The 8554-nt window shown below is 42.8% G+C and overlaps 1 long non-coding RNA gene across 1 annotated transcript in view; it reads right to left on the bottom strand.

Annotated features, from left to right (window-relative positions):
• Window positions 1–973: 973 nt before the first annotated feature.
• LOC111955416 (uncharacterized) overlaps window positions 974–8554 on the bottom strand; it is a 51949-nt gene continuing 44368 nt past the window's right edge. The window contains exon 2 of the long non-coding RNA XR_002876132.2: window positions 974–2325. This is a non-coding gene — a long non-coding RNA (uncharacterized lncRNA). The remainder of the gene's footprint in view (window positions 2326–8554) is intronic.

The raw sequence follows: 8554 nt of genomic DNA, 5'->3' as shown, positions 1-8554 counted from the left end.
TGTGGTCACCACCTGCAGAATCACTCCTTTATTGGGGTGTCTTGCTAATTGCCTATAATTTCCACCTTTTGTCTATTCCATTTGCACAACAGCATGTGAAATTTATTGTCAATCAGTGTTGCTTCCTAAGTGGACAGTTTGATTTCACAGAAGTGTGATTGACTTGGAGTTACATTGTGTTGTTTAAGTGTTCCCTTTATTTTTTTGAGCAATGTATATACTCGGAATCCATGATGACAGATTATTGGCTGGACATCCTTTGTGTMGTGYACCATTCTTGTTACACACGGGAAACTGTTGAGCGTGGAAAACCCCAGCATCGTTGCAGTTCTTGACACAAACCAGTGCGCCCGGCACCTACTGTACTACCATAAACCCTTATATTTGTCTTGCCCATTCACCCTCTGAATGGCACACGTACACAATCCATGTCTCAAGGCTTAACAATCCTCKTTTAACCCGTSTTCTCCCCTTCATCTACACTGATTTGAAGTGAATTTAAGAGATATCAATGAGGGATCATAGCTTTCACCTGGATTCACCTGGTCAGTCTGTCATGGAAAGAGCAGGTGTTCTTGATGTTTTTTATACTGTCTATAGTCTGTACTGTTTCTCACGTACACAAAACGCTTGATTGCATTATTTTCACAATATGACTGCAATGGAAGATATTTTCCATCCCATGACTTTGGTCATGTTCCTCATCATACCTTGATGAATGTTGGAGAGGATCTTCCACATARCCACTCAATCTTCATCAAAGCATTATTCAGATCTTAGCACAGGCACTTGATCTGTTAAATGTATGGTTATTGTTGATATTCAGAGAGAAACGTTGAAATCGGACTAAATTGTTTAAAATATCTGCAGCTGTATAATGCGCATCACATTGTCATTGAGTAAAGTGTGTCATGTTCAACAGAGTCCTCCAGAATCGGAGGTGGTTTTAAAAAATCCAGCTTTTGTCAGTAGGTCTAATTTGTCATTTTACTGTATTTATGGACTCATTGAATATGACATGAAAACATACATTATTTTAGATGTTATGGAATAACAGATTTTTAACAGATGTGTCTCGGATTAAGTGTTTTTACCCTGACAAACTGTCACCCTGACTAAATTTCCCTTGAAAGGCCATTGAAGTACCTCAGCACAGATGGCATCCAGTACCTTAGAAAGTCTGTGTATTTGTATGTCATTATCATCAGCAAATCTCCAAGAAATTGTCATGATGGACATTGCCATTTTKCAACTATGTACTGCATATTTAATTATACATTTGGATGTAAGTCATATGGCCTGAGGTAGAATGTGCTCTTCTGATTTTAAAATTCATGGGTTGGTCACAGACATGAAAGTGCCACTAGCTTACACTGGGTGGCAGTAATGAGATGAAAGTTGAATAACTAAGCAAGTTCACAGACYAGTTTCTTCCATTCCTGTATGTGTTTGGAACCTAGAGGGGATTTTTTGTTGTTGTTACAACAAAGGCTCTTTTTATTTGATAAAAACTAGTCTAGTAGAGATTGCCTAATGAGCTTTGTKGAAGTAGGTGAATAACCCCGTYWCCTGGCCCKTTGTCTATACAAAATTGTGGGGGAGAGTGTTCTTTGTTGTGATGTCAAAAGTCTACCAGACTAAATGCTCTGTGGAGACAGCACTGTTATGTTCAGTAAGCTGCAAATGAGCTCTATAGTCAATTGCTTTGCTCTTGCAWATACCTCAGAGCAATTCAACTTTCAAAACTGTCTTGAGAAATGATAGTGCTTTGCAGTTGATATGCCTCAATTCCACGCAGTCTTCTTCAATGCATCTTTTTCAACCAATCATCAAACCCTTGATTTATGGAATAAGGTGTTTTAGTACAAGGCTGGAACAACCCCCCACTTCTCAGACGGTTTAAACACACGCCTTTGCAATGTCAGGGAAAAGTGATTGCATTATATTCGACATGTATAATGCAATGAGCAGGATGAATTCAAAGACAAATCATCCAAGCCAAGCAATTGATCTCATTCCTGTGTTTGCATGCGCACTAAGTGCTTTGACTGGTGAGTCCGTGAATGCATGTTCTTTCAGGCTGCASGATTCGGATCAACATGTTTGACCTACTGGGAACAAATAACCTCGAACACCTAACTAACCCTTGTTACTTCTTCAGCATACATCAATATGTAGAGAGAGAAGTTGCTAGTTGAGATGATGACTGGCTCTCGCTGGTCTCTTACACACCCACYGTCTAGTCTCAGCCTCAGAGAGTGGCAGGAGCTGGCTGCTGTCCCCATGGCAACAGGTTTTCGAACTCCATCAGCATAACCGGATTTCCTGAGAATACAGAGGGAGGGAGAGGGAGMGAGAGGGAGGTGGGGAGAAAGAGAATAGGCTAGCAAAGTCCCACCAAGTTTCTGAAAGAGGTTTCTGAGGTGCCCTGTTCGACCAAAAGCACTTCTGACTTTCAGTGAACCTGACCCAGCTTCCAACAGTTATATCACTGCATAAGTGTTAAGTGTTAGTGCATTAGTGCTAAGTGGATAATGGCAAAAAACAATTGGAGGGCCCAGTGCAATGCTAGGTGATTACTGAAAAAGTAATGTCTTCAATCTGCATTCCATTCATTAATGGATGGGCGTAACAATATAATTGCGCACATTGTTGAGCTTAAACCCTGCACTGTTCAGCACATTGTCAATGGGTGAATCATGATTCCGGGACGTAAGCAAAGCTCTATACTTTCCCTTTTCCATTCAGGGCTGAGCCTTAAGACTTCCATGTGTACCTGAGTTAATAATGGGTATCAGGGGTTGAATGAGATCAGCCTTCAGAGTCTGACTCAGACTGTCTATTCACTGTAATGGCACTCAGTCCMGAGACGGAACAGGTAGACCAATTTAAGAAACGCTGTGAGGTCATTTGCTCACTCATTAGCACACTGGTTTCCTCAGGTTGACAACCGGCCTGTTAATTCGGGGTACAATTTTCACAATGGAGGTGGAGCGTCATTTAAAGCGGGGCTATTTCCGTCCCTGTTCGTTGTTGTGTGCTAGCCTGGGCCGTCACAGTTTGGACAAGATTCCTTAGTCCTTGTGTAATGACTCCACCATGGTTCCACCATTGAGACATATTGCCATCTGTGTGCACACGTAACAGTCGGTGCCTAAGGGTTATTTCTGGTACCCACCCACCCCAATCTGTAGGACAGAGAACCATGAATAATTCGCGTGGGCACCCCATTGGGCTGAGCCCATTCAGACAGGAACTTCTTGGCAAGGGCYTGCGTYAAAAAATACCCCCCATTTAGCTTAATTAACACGTAGCTCCAGCGACCAAAAATAGTTAGGCTACAATCACCAGTGTCTATTTCTTCTGCACCCAACACAGCAAAAGGCACCTGTTCCCGAAATCAACAATTGAGAAATTTTCTGATTGCTTAAACCAACAATGGTAGTAATGATAGAAAAATACACTTGTTAACTCATAATACACAAACAAGGGCTTATTCATATGGGGTATAATGGGTTTTGTTTAGAGCCATTTCATTGTTTGGTGTCGTCTGGCTTACACCTAACTCTCAAAGTCCTCCAGAGTCTGGAATAGCTCTATTTGATGTTGTTGGCACATAATGTCTATAATGAAATGGGCTGTGCTTTTACTGGTTGGCTGTCCTCTTTCTCACTCACCCATACGCACAGCCACATAGCCCCAAGCACCGCCCCCTTCCATTACAACAATTGGAATTTAAAATCCAAACAATAAGACTTCTCAACCCCCAAGGAAAAAAGTACTTTTGAGACAACCAATCAAACCCGTATCTCAATTTCTAATATTTTTTTATACACCCTTTTTCTCCCCAATTTAATGGTATCCAATTGTCTTATCACTGCGACTCTCGTATGGACTCGGGAGAGGCGAAGGTCGAGAGCCCGTGGTCCTCCAAAACACAACCCAGCCAAGCCGCACTGCTTCTTGACACAATGCTGCTTAACCCGGAAGCCAGGCCGCACCAATGTGTCGAGGAAACACCGTACACCTGGCTCGTGTCAAGCGACATTGTGCCGACCCGCCACAGTAGTCGCTAGAGCGCGATGGGACAAGAACCATTCCTGCCAGGCCGAACCCGGGACGACGATGGGTCAATTGTGCGCCGTCCCATGGGTCTACCTGTGAATCTCTAGTTGCACAGTTGCACAGTGCCTTAGACCACTGCGCCACTCGGGAGGACCCGTAGCTCAATTTCTGAGTGAATATTGCAACAACCAGCTCCAAGACCAGTGTGTCACAGCTTCCCTGCACTGTTAGTCACAGTTGTTGAGTAGCCAGGCTAATATTCCACCAACAGCCTATGTAATTGACCATGGACTTGGTATTACATAATTGTACTCAAAAGCAACCTGGCACCAGTTTTACTCTTCTTTAGTTTACTATTCATACAATGTTCGGTTCTCTATCAGACAATACTAATGTCCAGTCCCTGTTAGTCCACTGCTCAAAACTTTTTCCCTCTGCTGTCACCAAATGAAATCACATTTTAATATGTCACATGATTTGTAAACAATAGGTGTAGACTAACAGTGAAATGCTTACTTACCTGTCCTTTCAAGCAATGCAGAGTGAAAATATTGAAATAAATATAGAAATAGTGACACGAGGATAATATTCACACAGTGAATAACGAATAACCATAACGAGTAAAAATAACATACGTATGAGTCCGAGTCGATGTGCAGGGGTAACAGGTAATTGAGGTAGCTACAGTAGTACATATAGGTAGGGGTAAAGTGACTTGGCAAGAGGATAGATAATAACCGCTGTAGCAGCAGTGTATGTGGAGCAGAAGCAGCAGCATATGTGGTGAGTGTGCAACTGTGTGGTGGTGTGGTGTGTGGTCAGCATGCATGTGTGCCCATGTTATGTGTGTGTGGGCAAGTGTTTGGATGTCAGTGTAAGTATGTGTGTGTGTTGTGTGGCGTCAGCATGCATGTGTGCCATGTTTATGTGGTGGTGTGGGCAAGTGTTTGGATGTCAGTGTGTGTGTGTGTGTGTGTGTGTGTGTGTGTGTGTGTGTGTGTGTGTGTGTGTGTGTGTGTGTGTGTGTGTGTGTGTGTGTGTGTGTGTGTGTCGTCAGCATGCATGTGTGCCCATGTTATGTGTGTGTGGGCAAGTGTTTGGATGTCAGTGTAAGTATGTGTGAGTGTGTGGGTAGTCCAGTGTGTGTGCATAGAGTCAGTGGAAGAGAGTTAGTTAAAAGAAGGGTCAATGCAGGTAGCCATTTGATTAGCAGTCTTATGGCTAGAAGCGGTTCAGGGTCCTGTTGGTTCCAGACTTGGTGCACGCTAGTACTTCTTGCTGTGCGGTAGCAGATAGAATAGTCTGTGGCTTGGGTGGCTGAAGTCTTTGACATTTTTTGGGGCCTTCCTCTGGCACCACCTGGTAGGGAAAGGGGATACCTCGCCAGTTACACAACTGAATGCATTCAACCGAAATGTGTCTCCGCATTTAACCCAACCGCTCTGAATCAGAGAGGTGCCATATGCTGACACATGCACATTTGTGGCCTGCTGGAGGTCATTTTGCAGGGCTCTGGCAGTGCTCCTCCTGCACAAAGGCGGAGGTAGCGGTCCTGCTGCTGGGTTGTTGCCCTCCTACGCCCTCCTCCACGCTCCTGATGTACTGGCCGTCTCCTGGTAGCGCCTCCATGCTCTGGACACTACGCTGACAGACACAGCAAACCTTCTTGCACAGCTTGCATTGATGTGCCATCCTGGATGAGCTGCACTACCTGAGCCACTTGTGTGGGTTGTAGACTCCGTCTCATGCTACCACTAGAGTGAAGCACCGCCAGCATTCAAAAGTGACCAAAACATCAGCCAGGAAGCATAGGAACTGAGAAAGTGGTCTGTGGTCACAACCTGCAGAACACTCCTTTATTGGGGTGTCTTGCTAATTGCCTATAATTTCCACCTTTTGTCTATTCCATTTGCACAACAGCATGTGAAATGTATTGTCAATCAGTGTTGTTCAAGTGGACAGTTTGATTTCACAGAAGTGTGATTGACTTGGAGTTACATTGTGTTGTTTAAGTGTTCCCTTTATTTTTTGAGCAGTGTATATGTAATATATCTGGTAATCCATGATGACAGATTATTGCTGGACATCCTTTGTGTTTGTGAACCATTCTTGTTACACACGGGAAACTGTTGAGCGTGGAAACCCCAAGCATCGTTTGCAGTTCTTGACACAAACCAGTGCGCCGCACCTACTGTACTACCATAAACCCTTATATTTGTCTTGCCCATTCACCCTCTGAATGGCACACGTACACAATCCATGTCTCAAGGCTTAACAACCCTCCTTTAACGCGTCTTCTCCCCTTCATCTACACTGATTTGAAGTGAATTTAAGAGATATCAATGAGGGATCATAGCTTTCACCTGGATTCACCTGGTCAGTCTGTCATGGAAAGAGCAGGTGTTCTTGATGTTTTTTTATACTGTCTATAGTCTGTACTGTTTCTCACGTACACAAAACGCTTGATTGCATTATTTTCACAATATGACTGCCAATGAAAGATATTTTCCATCCCATGACTTTGGTCATGTTCCTCATCATAACCCTTGATGAATGTTGGAGAGGATCTTTCACATATCCCACTCAATCTTCATCAAAGCATTATTCAGATCTTAGCACAGGCACTTGATCTGTTAAATGTATGGTTATTGTTGATATTCAGAGAGAAACGTTGAAATCGACTAAATTGTTTTAAAATATCTCAGCTGTATAATGCGCATCACATTGTCATTGAGTAAAGTGTGTCATGTTCAACAGAGTCCTCCAGAATCGGAGGTGGTTTTAAAAAATCCAGCTTTTTGTCAGTAGGTCTAATTTGTCATTTTACTGTATTTATGGACTCATTGAATATGACATGAAAACATACATTATTTTAGATGTTATGGAATAACAGATTTTTAACAGAGTGTTCTCGGATTAAGTGTTTACCCTGACAAACTGTCACCCTGACTAAATTTCCCTTGAAAGGCCATTGAAGTACCTCAGCACAGATGGCATCCAGTACCTTAGAAAGTCTGTGTATTGTATGTCATTATCATCAGCAAATCTCCAAGAAATTGTCATGATGGACATTGCCATTTTACACTATGTACTGCATATTTAATTATACATTTGGATGTAAGTCATATGGCCTGAGGTAGAATGTGCTCTTCTGATTTTAAAATTCATGGTTGGTCACAGACATGAAAGTGCCACTAGCTTACACTGGGTGGCAGTAATGAGATGAAAGTTGAATAACTAAGCAAGTTCCACAGACAAGTTTCTTCCATTCCTGTATGTGTTTGAACCTAGAGGGGATTTTTTGTTGTTGTTACAAAAAGGCTCTTTTATTTGATAAAACTAGTCTAGTAGAGATTGCCTAATGAGCTTTGTAGAAGTAGGTGAATAACCCCGTAACCTGGCCCCTTGTCTATACAAAATTGTGGGGAGAGTGTTCTTTGTTGTGATGTCAAAAGTCTACCAGACTAAATGCTCTGTGGAGACAGCACTGTTATGTTCAGTAAGCTGCAAATGAGCTCTATAGTCAATTGCTTTGCTCTTGCATATACCTCAGAGCAATTCAACTTTCAAAACTGTCTTGAGAAAGATAGTGCTTTGCAGTTGATATGCCTCAATTCCACGCAGTCTTCTTCAATGCATCTTTTTCAACCAATCATCAAACCCTTGATTTATGGAATAAGGTGTTTAGTACAAGGCTGGAACAACCCCCCACTTCTCAGACGGTTTAAACACACGCCTTTGCAATGTCAGGGAAAAGTGATTGCATTATATTCGACATGTATAATGCAATGAGCAGGATGAATTCAAAGACAAATCATCCAAGCCAAGCAATTGCTCTCATTCCTGTGTTTGCATGCGCACTAAGTGCTTTGACTGGTGAGTCCGTGAATGCATGTTCTTTCAGGCTGCAGGATTCGGATCAACATGTTTGACCTACTGGGAACAAATAACCTCGAACACCTAACTAACCCTTGTTACTTCTTCAGCATACATCAATATGTAGAGAGAGAAGTTGCTAGTTGAGATGATGACTGGCTCTCGCTGGTCTCTTACACACCCACAGTCTAGTCTCAGCCTCAGAGAGTGGCAGGAGCTGGCTGCTGTCCCCATGGCAACAGGTTTTCGAAACTCCATCAGCATAACCGGATTTCCTGAGAATACAGAGGGAGGGAGAGGAGTGAGAGGGAGGTGGGGAGAAAGAGAATAGGCTAGCAAAGTCCCACCAAGTTTCTGAAAGAGGTTTCTGAGGTGCCCTGTTCGACCAAAAGCACTTCTGACTTTCAGTGAACCTGACCAGCTTCCAACAGTTATATCACTGCATAAGTGTTAAGTGTTAGTGCATTAGTGCTAAGTGGATAATGGCAAAAAAACAATTGGAGGGCCCAGTGCAATGCTAGGTGATTACTGAAAAAGTAATGTCTTCAATCTGCATTCCATTCTTTAATGGATGGCGTAACAATATAATTGCGCACATTGTTGAAGCTTAAAC

The sequence above is a fragment of the Salvelinus sp. IW2-2015 genome, linkage group LG31 (assembly GCF_002910315.2).
Source record: "Salvelinus sp. IW2-2015 linkage group LG31, ASM291031v2, whole genome shotgun sequence".
Taxonomy (NCBI): Eukaryota; Metazoa; Chordata; class Actinopteri; order Salmoniformes; family Salmonidae; genus Salvelinus; species Salvelinus sp. IW2-2015.
This window is presented reverse-complemented; position numbering and strand designations above follow the sequence as displayed.